Consider the following 14371-nt stretch of genomic DNA (forward strand, 5'->3'; position numbering starts at 1 on the left):
GCAGACACGGTTGCAGCGGTTGCAGGGGAAAATTGGTTGGTTGGGGTTGGGTGTTCGGTTTACAGTTTATTGTATATCACTGTTAAACCTTCACACTACTGTGAATCCTGTCTCACAGTATCTGCCTCAGTCTCCTGTGTATCACCGTTAAAACTCCTTCCCACTGTGAACCTGTTGTCACAGTATCTGCCCCTGTTTATCTTCTTCTTTGGCTTGGCTTCGCGGACGAAGATTTATGGAGGGGGTAAAAAGTCCACGTCAGCTGCAGGCTCGTTTGTGGCTGACAAGTCCAATGCGGGACAGGCAGACACGATTGCAGTGGTTGCAAGGGAAAATTGGTTGGTTGGGGTTGGGTGTTTGGTTTTTCCTCCTTTGCCTTTTGTCAGTGAGGTGGGCTCTGCGGTCTTCTTCAAAGGAGGTTGCTGCCCGCCGAACTGTGAGGCGCCAAGATGCACGGTTTGAGGTGTTATCAGCCCACTGGCGGTGGTCAATGTGGCAGGCACCAAGAGATTTCTTTAGGCAGTCCTTGTACCTTTTCTTTGGTGCACCTCTGTCACGGTGGCCAGTGGAGAGCTCGCCATATAACACGATCTTGGGAAGGCGATGGTCCTCCATTCTGGAGACGTGACCCATCCAGCGCAGCTGGATCTTCAGCAGCGTGATAAACCTTCTCCCGAACACGGTGTCACAATATCTACCTCAGTCTACTGTATATCACTGGTAAATCCTCTCCCCACTGTTTACCCGGTTTCACAGTGTCTGCCTCATTCTACCATTCATCACCGTGAATCTTTCTCCCCACTGTGAACCCGGTGAAATAATATCTGCCTCAATCTCCCGAAATTCACTATTAAAATTTCTCCCCACTGTTAACTCCGTGTGTCCGTTTCTGCAACAATGTATCGTGTGTCACCTTTAAACCTCCTCCACACTGTGAACCTGGTGTCACAGTACCTGCCACAGTTCATTGAACCTCACTATTAAACCGTCTCACTAATGAGTACCTGGTCTCACAGTATCCGTCTCAGTCCACCGTACATCACTGTTAAAGCTTCTACCCACTGTGAACCGTATATAAGTATATATGCCAGAGTTTATTTTGTATCACTGATAAACCTTCTCCCCATTTTAAACTGGTTTCACAGTATCTGCCACAGTTTATCATACATCACTGTTAAACCTTTTCTTTGCACTGAACCCGGTGTCACAGTATTTATCTCAGCACACAACGTTAAACCCTCTCCCCACTGTGAACCTGATGTAACTCTTTCAGCCTCAGTCTCCTGTATATCACCATTAAACTTAGTCCCCACTTTGATCCTGGTGTCACAGTATATGCCAAAGTTTTATGTTCATCACTGTTTAACCTTTGTATTGCTCTGAACCCGGTGTCACAGTTTCTGTCTCACTCTACCGTACATCACTGATAAACCTTCTCCCCACTGTGAACACGGTGTAACAGTATCTGCCTCAGTCTGCCGTACATCACCATTTAACCATCTCTCCACCATGAACCTGGGTGTATAGTATCTGACACTGTTTTTCGTCAATTACTATTAAACCTTTCATTACTGTGAACCCAGGGTCACATTACCTGTCTCAGTCTACCGTATATCACCATTAAACCTTCTCTCCACTGTGTACTTGTTTTCACAGTATATGATATAGTTTTTCATACGGCAATGTTATACCGTCTCACTACTGTGAAACCGATGTCACACTATTTGCCTCAATCTACTGTCACATCAAAAATAAAACTTCTACCCTCTATGAATCCGGTGTTACAGTATATGTCACAGTTTATTGTATCACTGTTAAACCTTCACACTACTGTGAATCCTGTCTCACAGTATCTGCCTCAGTCTCCTGTGTATTACCGTTAAACCTCCTTCCCACTGTGAACCTGTTGTCACAGTATCTGCCCCTGTTTATCTTACATCACTGATAAACCTTCTCCCGAACACGGTGTCACAATATCTACCTCAGTCTACTGTATATCACTGCTAAATCCTCTCCCCACTGTTTACCCGGTTTCACAGTGTCTGCCTCATTCTACCATTCATCACCGTGAAACCTTCTCCCCACTGTGAACCCAGTGAAATAATATCTGCCTCAATCTCTCGAAATTCACCATTAAAATTTCTCCCCACTGTTAACTCCGTGTCTCCGTTTCTGCAGCAATGTATCGCGTGTCACCTTAAATCTCCTCCGCACTGTGAACCTGGTATCACATTACCTGCCACAGTTCATTGAACCTCACTGTTAAACCGTCTCACTAATGTGTACCTTGTCTCACAGTATCCGTCTCAGTCTACCATACATCACGGTTAAAACTTCTCCCCACTGTGAACCTGGTGTCACATTATCTGCCAAAGTTTACTGTACATCACCGTGAAACCTTCTCCCCACTGTGAACCCAGTGAAATAATATCTGCCTCAATCTTCCGAAATTCACCATTAAAATTTCTCCCCTCTGTTAACTCCATGTCTCCGTTTCTGCAACAATGTATCGCGTGTCACCTTAAATCTCCTCCGCACTGTGAACCTGGTGTCACAGTACCTGACACAGTTCATTGAACCTCACTGTTAAACTGTCTCACAAATGTGTACCTGGTCTCACAGTATCCGTCTCAGTCTACCATACATCACGGTTAAAACTTCTCCCCACTGTGAACCTGGTGTCACATTATCTGCCAAAGTTTACTGTACATCACTGTTAAACCTTCTCACTACTGTCAAACCGGTGTCACTGGTTTTGCAAAAATGTATTGTGTAACACCTTTAAACCTTCTGCCCACTTTGAACCTGGTGTCACAGTGTATGCCAGTTTCTCGTACTTCACTGATAAACCTCCCCACTATGAACCCGGTGTCGTACATCACCGTTGACCCTTCTCCACACTCTAAACTTGGTTTCACAGTATCTGGCAAAGATTGCCGTACATCACCGTTAAACATGCTCCCCACTCTGAACCTCGTGTCACAATATCAGACTCAGTCTGCAGTCCATCTTCCCATTTTGTACCTCGTGTCACAGTCACTGCCGCACGGAGACCATAGCCTCTGACAAATTGTGTGGACTCATCTGATTGATCCTCAGGGAATCCATTGTGCTCTCCTCGGTCTCCTCGAGATCTCCGTCTTGGTGGCGTTCCTCCTCTGGATCCAAGGTTCAAGGTAGCTGCTCCCTCTGGGTGCACATGACATTCCTTCCTGGCTGACCTGGGGAAGAACCAGAGCTATCCTGCCGCCTATTTACATGACATTGTGTCTTAGTGGTTGCCCATGGGCTCCTGCAGACCCGAGCATAATGGCTTTGTTTTCTACATTTCGAGCAGTCCGCGTCTATTGCTGGGCAGCGTCCTAGGGGTGGGGGTTTTGGCCACAGAACTGGCATCTATAGGTCACATCTAGCTGAGCTGCCATTGCTGCAGCCGTTGTCATCTCCATATTCTCGGCCCGATCTTGGCGGGGTGTCAGCGAATCTAGCAGAGTTGGAATGATGTGCTTGGCGCTGTGGTTGGGAAGGTATTCCCCAAGGTTGTTTCTAGCCGTCTCCCATTGCCTTTGCCACCCTAACAGTCTCTTCCAGGGACACCGTGCTTTGTTCTAATAGTCGCTGGCGGATTTTGTTTGACCGGACCCCTGCCACCAGAGTGTCCCTCATCAGGTCCTGTGCTATTTGCTGTGGTATTCTAGCACAGAAGTTGTATGCCCGTGCTGGGGCTCTTACTGAGAGCATGAAATCCCGGAAGGACTCCCCTGGTTGCTGTCTTCTGGTCAGGAGACAGTGTCTCGTGTGAACTTCACCTCCCCCTTGGAGATAGTGGGACTGGAGCATGTCCATAGCCTCCCTGTATGAGGCACAGTTCTGGACTAATGTGTACAGGAGGTCTCCCAGCTGGGCCACCAGCTGCATGAAAAGGTCTTCTGGGTGGGCAGTGGGCATCAGCACGTGACTGTGATTCAGGAAACAATGTCTGCAGCGACTGAAATGCGTGCGTATGCAGGGGTCTCAGGGGTCTAGTTCCAGGCTTTCCGGCCGTAGCATCCAGTGCTGCCGTTGATTCATTTCTAAGTGCTCCGATTGTGCTGGGGCTCGGGACTGTCGCTTCCACTGATGGATGTGGGACTCCCTGGTGACTGGCGTTACCTGGTAGATGTCCACTGAGGGTCTGCCGTCCTCACTCTCATCCCCATGTCTGAGCCAAAGTCCACCAGGTTTGGGGGGGGCTCGCACATATCTGAACCATGAAAGGCTTGACCTCCTCCTCGATCTCCTCGTCGTGCTTGGGTGTGATCACTCAAATTTTATGTGAATGGAAAAAATTGTGGCAGGATGCACCAAAGGAAAACACAGGCACAATAGTGTTTGGGGCCACACAGCTTGATTTCACTCACATAAAGATCTAGTTGGCTGCTTGCTACGTTTACAGTGGTCCCGGGGGTCATGAGAGAGATGGAGGGGGAGAGAGAGAGAGATGGATGTCATTAGGCCGGGTGCCGAGTCTCTACGCCGCCTAGTGGCCGAGTTAGGTACTGCAGCGTATCATCAGACAGGTCACCACACTGTTCCTTTTATGTTTCCCTTATTTCAAGTGAAACATTATACAGCCAGACATCGCCTCTTGTGTGGACCACAAGGGCTTTGACCAGGCTGAAGTCAGGACTCCCAACCCATCTTCCAAGTGGGGATTTCCTTCCTTGTCCTGTTCCAGTCCCAGCTGCTGCAGATCTGGAGAACTCAACTCTCTCTCTCTCTCTCTCTCTCTCTCTCTCTCTCTCTCTCTCTCTCTCTCTCTCTCACACACACACACAGAGAAAACCACATGACCCTCTGAGAACAGCCAACTGCCCTCAGACTGCGGCACCAGAGCTAATCCTCTGAGTTTGTTCATCTGCTGCTTTCCAAAACAATAATCCATCACTCCACAGCAGTTCGAATTAACCCGTACTTGTGAAATCCTTATAGTCATTCTTCAAAGTTTTTGCAAAGGCACCCGAAGCCTGGACTGTCTGCCTTGAGGAGAGCTCTGTCATTTTAAATGAGATCTGTTTTGAAGTGTTTGTATGTGACCTCCACTAAAAAACCTGCCACAATTTATCTCATTTTAAAACATATCTATAACCAATATAAAATATAGCATAATCTCTCACAGTATAAACTTTTTGCAGATAGCACGTGATTTGAACCCTGGGCCCAATCGCTGGCGATGAAAAGAGTTGTGATAACTGCTAAGCCAACCATGGCACCCAAAGAATATCTAGATCCATCGCCCTCTGGGTTGTGGGCCCAGCACGCTTCCGCTGCACCGTTCTACTTACATGGACACAGAATTCTGAGCGATGTAGATGGAACAAATGCAAGCAGGCTTTTTATCCACTGAATTAAGGTGAGATAAGAACCAGAGGGCATGGATCAAGTATGAAAGGTGAAATGTTGAAAGGGAACATTTGGGGGGAACTTCTTCACACAGAGAGTGGTGGGAGAATGGAACCAACTGCCAGCTGAAGTGGTGAATGCCGGCTTGATTTTAATAGTTAATAAAACTTAGGGCTTGTACCTTGATGAGAAGGCTATGTTCTAGGCTAGGTGCAGGTCAGTTTGATCTGTATAAAATAATAGTTCAGCACAGACTAAAAGGGCCAAAAGGCCTGTTGTTCTGCTGGAGTTTTCTATGGAAGAGATTGTGCAGTCACTGATATCAGAGACTCATGGAATTGTAATCCACAGAGACCGACCCTTCAGACCAGCTCGACCCTGATACCCAAGTTGTCCACTTCAACTGGTCCCATTCACCTGCATTTAGCCCGTATCCCTGTGAATCTGTACCTGGGTAAATGTCCTTAAAACATTACAATAGTCCCCGGCTTTACCACTTCCTCTGGCAGCTTGTTCCACTCGCCCCGCCTCCTTCTGGGTGAAAATGATGCCCCTCAGGTCCTTTTCAAATCTTTCCCCTCTCAACTTAAATCTATGTCCTCTGATTTTACATGTTGGGGAAAAAGGTGAATTACCTTAAGATTTCAAGATCTCTGAGGTCCCCCTCAACCTCCTACACTCGACGGAGAACAGTCCCAGTCTATCCAACCTCTCCTTTAATTCAAAGCCCCAGTCTCCGGAACATTCAGATTTCAGAATTATTGTCCGAGTACATACATGACATCACATACAACCCTCAGATCATTTTTGTTGTGGGTCAGGCAGAATTACCACTTATTGGTCCTGCAAACACAACTGAACTCAATGTTCTCATATAAAGAACTAAAGGTTGTAAAGAAAGCTTTGGCATCTTGGCCTTCATAAATCAAAGTATTGATCGAGGAGTTGGGAAGTTATGATGAGGTTGTATCAGATGTTGGAGAGGTCAAATTTGGAGTATTGTGTGCAGTTCTGGGTCGTCTAACTACAGGAAGGATATCAGTAAGATTGATAGAGGGCAGAGAAGATTTTCTAGGACGTTGCCAGGTCTTCAGGAGTTGAGTTATAGGGAAAGATTAAACAGGTTAGGACTTTATTCCTTGTAGCGTCGAAGAATGAGGAGAGATTTGATCGAGGTTTACAAAATTCTGGGGAATAGACAGTAAATGAGAGTCGGCTCTTTCCACAGATTACGAGAGGACATGGCTTTAGGGTGAAAGGAGAAAGGAATTTGGGGAACATTAGGGGGAACTCAGAAAGTGGTGGGAGTGTGGAACGAACTGCCAACTGATAAGGTGAATGCCTGCTCACTCTTGAATAAATTGAATAGATTCACAGATGGGAGAGGTCTGGAGGGTTATGGACTCAGTGCAGGTCAATGGGACCAGCAGAATAATATTTTGGAACAGACTAGAAGGGCTGAACAGCCTGTTTTCTGTGCTGCAGTGTTCTATGGTTCTAACTGTAAGCAAATAATAAATGTAAACAAACTGCAATACAGAGAGAATAAAAGAAAAACTCAATAAAGTGCACAATTGAGAGACCTTAAATGAATCCCTGATTGAGTTTGTGGTTGAAGAGTCTGATGGTGGAGGGGGAGCAGCTGTTCCTGAACCTGGTGGTGCAGGGCTTGTGGCACCAATACCTCTTTCCTGATGGTAGCAGCGAGAAAAGAGTGTGTGCTGGGTGGTGCGAATTAGGACAGATTAAAGCAAATCTCGTGCCATATTACAACAAAGGAATCTTGAATCTGAAATGGGACAGGAGAACTGTTTAATGAGCAGAGGGATTGAGTGAGAGCAGCCACAAGTGTAAATGAAAGGACAGAGTGAAGAGTGACGTGGGCAGAGTTTGTGTTGTGTTCCCTGGTTGGGGTGTGAAGGGTTTGTACTTTCTCCCCATGACCTGCGTGAGTTTTTGCCAGGTGCTCCGGTTTCCTCCCACCCTCCGAAACATACAGCGTTGGCAGGTAAATTGGGTGTGATTGGAGTCAAGTGTGTCATGGGACACCAGACTGTAACGTTCATATTAATACATTACATTTCTCTATGCTTGGCACATGTCCTTTCTATTTTCCAAGCCTCTCTCAAATCACCCCCCAGCCTCTGTCATTCCAGGGCGAACAGTTCCTCTCGACCCAGCCTCTCTGTTGGCACAGCCCCAGTCCAGTCTAGAAATGATTTCCATTGACTGAAATGCAGCAGAAACTTCACAGCCTAAAGGGTCACAAAATCTCTCTGAAAATCAAAACAGAACTCCAGAAGCTGGTAACTGCATGCATTAAATCTTATGGTCTAACCCTATCAAAGATATTCCCCAACTTCTACCCATCTCACTCCCAGATAAAGCATCCATGAAAGAGATGACATGCCAGAAGCGCAGCCAGTTTCAGCTGCGGAAGAAAGGGACACTAAGCATAAGTGCGTAGGGCCAGATCTTACCCTTCCAGTGCTTCATGTGAACAACGGCCATCGCCAACTTGGATTGTGTCACCTTTGGCCCCATTTCTCGTCGTGGAAAATACCATAGTGGGGGCCCGAGCACGATGGATATGGTTAACGTCAACTCTGACGGCGACTGCGTGCAAACCATGGGGATAGCCATTTTGGAAGTTGACGACACACACATACAATAGCAACTGAGACAGACAACAAACTTACACTGGCATCCATCATTCGAGATCAGAGTAGTGTACAACAATAAGCAAAGTCCACCAGACACAAATGGAGCATGTATCTCTACTCTATTAATTAGACCTTGTTTTGGAACAATGCAGAATCCAGATCCGAATTTATTCTCATGAACATTTCACGCAATTTATTGTTCCACAGCAGTATCATAGGCGCAAATATTGCTATAAATTACATTTTCAAAAGAAGAGAATATGAGATCTTGTCTATGGTTCATTGAAGATTCGGAAATCTGATCACAAGGGACAGAAGCAGGTCACTAGGCCCATCCAGTCTGTTCCATGACTCTACACTCAGCTGAACACCTGATTTCCAGCCTTTTTCCCAGGTCCCTGATACCCTTACTAATGAGATACTTATCTATTTCCTATTTAAATTCTCCTCGTGATCTGGCCTCCACTGCCTTGTGCGGCTGTGAGTTCCACAGATCCACGACCCTCTGACGAAAGAAGTTCCTCCTCTATGAATAATTTCTAATTTTAAGACGATGACCCTTGTCCTCAATTCACCTATCAAGGAAAACATCTAATCTGCATTCTCTCTGTTAAAATCTTTCAATATTCAAAAGATCTCTATGAGATTCACCTATACTGCAACATATACAACCCTTGTGGTGCCAAATGTTCCTCATACGCCAGCCCCTGCATTCCAGGAATCATCGTAGTAAATCTCTGCACCATCTCCAACAACATCACATCCTTTCTGAGAAAGAGTCTCATTAACACCTCTCTGTCTTCTGGTATTTGCTCCTCTCACCCCAGGAAAATGTTGCCGCCTGTCCACCCTACCAATGCCCTCATAATCTTGTAGGACTCTATTGTCACCACTTATCCTTCTTCACTCCAAAGGGAAAAGCCCTAGCTCTGTTAAGCTTGCCTCATTTTTCAGTTCAGGCAACCTCCTATAAATCTTCTCTGCACCCTAATAACCTGAATACGCCTGAGATTGCCTGATCTTGGAAGCGAAGCAGGCTCAGGACTGGTCAGGACTTGGAGGGGAGACTGCCTAGGGACACCCGGTGCTGTAGGATTCTGAGGGGCGCTGGAGAAATGGGCAACACTCTGTCCGCCTTCCGGTAGAAAAAAGTTAAAGAATTTCATGTATTTTACATTCTAAATGTAGTGTTACATGATGATAGTGAAACATTTACATTTACCCTCTCCAAAGCTTCCAGTAATAAGGAAACCAGAACTGAACACAATATTCTAATTGTGGTCTAACCAGTTTTCTCGAGCTGTAACGTGACCTCTCAACTCTTGATCTCAATCTCCAACTAATGAAGGCCAGAATACCATAAGCCTTCTGAACGATCCTATCAACCTGCAAGGGCAACCTTGAGAGATCTGGAATTGAGGGAACCACTCAGAAGTGGATGAAGTTGCATCCTGTAAAAATATGTATCAGGAGTCGGCAAGGCAACTAGAAGGAACCAGAGGCTTTGAAATGATGCTGGCTCACAATACTGTTGCCCTCTTCATAGATGTTATCAGTTTATTGCCTTGTTACACAGAATAAAACACTTTGAATATGCCAGCCACTGAGGTGACAACTGACAGACCACTTCAACAGTCAACTCTCCCTCATGCAGCATCTCTGTTTTGAGTAGAAGGCTATTCTCACAAAAATAGACATCACAGTCGGCACTTTGTTGCCCTTAGAATGCCTGACACTGCTCCCAGCATGCACGGTGCTGCTCCCAGCATGCTCCAACCACGGGCAACCCCACGCCTGACAGCACTGGCAGAGCGAGGGTCACAAGGCCATGCCTCAAGGTTGCAGGTGGTCGTAGTTCACAAACCTTCTGCCTGACACCCCCTCCCCCCAACCCAAGCTTCAAGAACAGTGTTCATGAAACAGCTATTGGGCTATTGTGGACAGAGGAGAAGAAGCTGTCCTTGTGCTGTTGGCTGTTCATCAGGCTTCTGTACCTCCATCCCAATGGTAGCAGTGAGAAGTTGACACAGGCTGGGGTGGGGTCCTTGAGGATAGAGTCTGGTTTCTGCAGACACCGCCTCTTGTAGATGTCCTCGATGCAGTGGGGACTAATGCCCATGGTGGCACTGGCTGAGTTCACAACATTCTGTTGCCTTTTCTTGTCTTGTGTATTGGCAGCTCAGGTGATGCAACCGGTAGAAATTGACAAGTCTTTGGTGACATCTCAAATCTCCTCAGACTCCTCACTCTGTTGCTCAGGGAGAGTTAACTCTTGGGGAGGGGGTCACCTGTTTTTCTTTAATTTATATAATTAGACAAACAGAATTGTAACAGGCCACCAATTCGGTCCTACAAGTCCTTACACCCCATTGACCTACATCCCAGTATGTTTTTGAAGGGTACGTGTTCTTCAGAAGTCATGTGTTGTTCAGGGGTCACCCGTTGTTCCGTGGTCACCTGTTGGTCAGGGAGAGGTGATCTGTTCATCAGGGGTAACCTGTTATTCAGAGAGTGGTTGTCAGTTGGTCAGGTTGTCACCTGCTGGACAATGGTCACGAATTGGTTAGGGAGAGGTCATCTGTTGGTCAAGTGGTCATCTAGGTCAGGACAGGGCATGTGTTGGTCAAGGAGTAGTTAGTTACCTGTTGGTCAAGGGTTACCTGCTGGTCAGGAAGAGGTGACCTGCAGGTCAGGTGTCACCTTTTGGCCAGGGAGAGTTCTGTTTGGTGAAAAGTCACGTGTTAGTCAGGAAGGATTCATCTATTGATCAGGAAGGAATCACCTGTGGGTCAGGGGCCACCTGTGGGTTAGCAAGGTGTCTTCTGTGGATCAGGAGTCACCTGTTGGTTATGGGCCACCTGTCGGTCAGGGCAGGCTCAAAGGTGGATCCGGGGTCACCTGTTGGCAGGTCATAGTCACCTGTTGGTCAGGGGCCCCCTTTGGGTGAGGGAAAGGTTTTCGCTTGGATATGCAGTGGGTCACTTGGTCAAGGGTTATCTGTTGGTCAAGGGTCACATATTGGTCAGAGAGAAGTCACCTGTTGGTCAAAAGTCACAATGACCATTTTTGGAGGACCTTAATGATTGCTCTGTTCAATTCTTAGTGCATGCCTCAACCCCTCCAAACCAGATCCCCAGTACCTTCAGGCAGTGACTAAAAGGGATGGGGGACAGGTTGGGCCAGTTAACCCTGGCGACCAACGTGGACTCAAATGGCCTGCATATGGTGGTCACCTATTGGTCAGAGAGAGATCTCCTGTTGGGCATGTGACAGAATATATAGAAATATTTTTGGGAGAAAAATTGGGAAACATAGAGCAGGTTATGTACATACACACACACTTTAAAGCAGATCTTATTTGAAATACTGAAGAATTTATATCCACAGTGACTTTGCAGAAGTTGTGAAGAACACCACTGGAGATTTCACAAGTTGGTGTTAACTGAATTGACGTTAAGGTTGAATAGACTATTGTCTTTAAAGCAACAGCAAGAGACATACTGTCTCTTGATTCCTTTTGGCAAGGCCTTTGAAGAGTGCACAAAAATCATTAAAGGGTTCTTGCTTACCTAAAAACAACAGATGAACCAGGAGACTGACTTTGATGGTTTGCTGGAGAAGGTCAGTTGTTTTTATACATGAGAGAGGGACCACATATTGACCAAGGGTTACCAATGGGTCAAGTGTCAACTTTTGGTCAGTGGTCAGATCTTAATGAGGGAGAAATGAACTGTTGGTCAGGGAGAAGTCTTCTGTTTTTTAAGGGTCACCTGTTGGTCTGAGATCTGCTGTTGTTCAAGGTCAGCTTTTGGTCAGGGGTCATCTTGTTCAGGAATCAACTGTTAGTCAGGTGTCACCTGTTAGCCTGGGGTGATCCATTAGTCAGAGAGAGTCACTTGTTGATTAGGAAGGAGTCTACATTGGTCAGGAAGGAGTCTACATGTTAGTCAGGGAGACATCACCTGTTGGTCAGGGTCATATGTTGGTCAAGCAGTGGTCACTTGTTGGTCAAGTCACCTGTTAGTCAGGGGGTCATTTGTTGGTCAGGAAGGTGTTACCTGTGGTCGAGGGGTCACCTGTGGGTCAGGGAGAGGTCTTCGTTTTGTCAGGAGGTCATCTATTAGTCATGGGTCACCTGTAGGTCAGGGAGATGTCTCCTGCTGTTCAGAGGTCACCTGTTGGTCAGATGTCACCTGTAGGTTAGGGACAGGTCATTTTTGATCAAAGAGTGGTCACCTATTGGACAGGGGTCACACGTAGGTCAGGGTCGATTCACCTGTTGGTCCCAGAGAGATCACCTGTTGGTCAGGGAGTAATTAACCTCATTTTGATGTGACTGTGAGGATATAGAACTGTAGATTCCATCCATCATCTGTCCCACCCCCTCTCTCCCCATCTACCATCATCCATTATAGGATGTGGAAGCTGTGGAGAGGGTGCAGAACAGAGTTCCCAGGAATTTGCCTGGATAGGAAAGTAAGTCTTAACCAGAGCTGAGACTTTTCTCTTTGGAGTGAAGATGGACGAAAGGAGACTTAATAGAGGTCTACAAGATTCTGAGAGGCAGAGCTAGGATGAATAATATTCCTCTCGCCCTTTCTACCCCAAGATACCAACTGGGCAGCCCCCACATATGCTGATGTCCTCAGCCACGAGGTTTGGCCACTGATTCCACTATCAGCTCTCTACAGTGTCTATCTCTTGTCTCTTGGGATCAGATATCACTGGCAAACTGTGTTGAGAAATGGCAGCGTTGTCACTTGTACAAATCCAGCGTGTTCAGCCAGTGGAGACACAGTGCTCTCCCACATGGTACTGCTGCCTAGTCCTGCTGCCAACTCCTCCGAGCTGTCTTTAAACAGTTTGTTAAAGGATGGCAGAATATAGTTTTCATAGGAAGACTCTTGGCAGGGTAGAGGATGAGAGGGATCTTGACGTCCGAGTCCTTAGGAGACTCAAGCAGCTGTGCAGGTTGATTTCGTGATTAAGAAGCTGATCAGTGTATTGGCCTTGATTAAACGTGGAATTGGATTTAGGAGCCACAATGTAATGTTGCAGTGATATGGGGACATGGTCAGACCCCAGTTGGAGTAGAGTGCTCAATTCTGGTCACCTCACTACTGGAAGGATGTGGAAACCATAGAAAGGGTGCAGAGGAGATTTCCAAGGATGTTCCCTGATTTGGGGAGCATGGCTAATGAAAGCAGGTGAGTCAATTCGGGCTTTTCACCTTGGACTGACAGAGGATGAGAGGACCTGATGGAGGTGTTTAAGATGATGAGAGGCATTGATGATGTGAATAGTGAGAAGGTTTTTCCCAAGATGGGAATTATCGCAACAAGAGGACACGGGTTAGGAAATCTACTTACTGATCTGAGGTCGTCCAAAAGGTAACGCTGACACTAAAAAGAAGCTAAGGAATCATTCTGGACAGATTTCAATTCCAAATCTACCCAGAATGGACGATCAAATTTATCCAAGTCATAAACCCAAAAAATCATACAGCGAATATTAAGTGCCCAATAGCAAAATCTCAAATTCCGTAAGGCTAGACCTCCCTCCTTCTTAGGTTTCTGGAAGTGAAGCTGATTCAGTCTGATGCCCTCACCATTCCAAATATAAGGGTGTGGTAAACCGGTGTCGTGCTGTGATTGGGTGCTGCTGACAGGAAATGCCTCCCGAGACTGATCCTACCCATAATTCTTTGTTTGCCTTGATCAGTCAATGAGGTTGACGGCTGTTCCAGTCTATAGTTAATAAAAGTCGATCAGTTTGATTAGTCATCAAAGATTAATTCTTCAAATCAATATCATCAAATTAAGATTTCGGAATAAAAATTGGGACAGCTGAAATAGGTATATGACAAAGTAATGTTATCATTTTAACAGCATTAATACAGCCAACCAAAGAAAAAGTCAACAGGGCCCATCGAGTAAAAGATTGCTTCACAAAAGCGAATAAAGGAGCAAATTTTAATTTAAACGAATCTTTAAATTTCCTGGTGATTTTAACACCTAAGTATGTACAATACTCTTTAACAATCTTAAATGGTATATTGTCATAAATAGGATCATGTGAATTGATTGGAAATAATTCATTTTGATGAAAATGTAGTTTATATCCAGAAAACCCTCCCAAAATGTGATAGTAAAGCAAGCATCGCAGGGATAGAACGAGCAGGATCTCAAATAGAGACGAGAAGATCATCTGCATCGAGAGAGGCGATGTCCTTCATCTCTTCCTTGAATCTCATTTGAATTACAGGGTGCAATTGCAAGGGGTTCTAACACCAGATTAAAAAGTGAAGTGTGAGGGGACGGCCTTGT

Source organism: Narcine bancroftii, unplaced genomic scaffold (genome assembly GCF_036971445.1).
Source record: "Narcine bancroftii isolate sNarBan1 unplaced genomic scaffold, sNarBan1.hap1 Scaffold_297, whole genome shotgun sequence".
NCBI lineage: Eukaryota > Metazoa > Chordata > Chondrichthyes > Torpediniformes > Narcinidae > Narcine > Narcine bancroftii.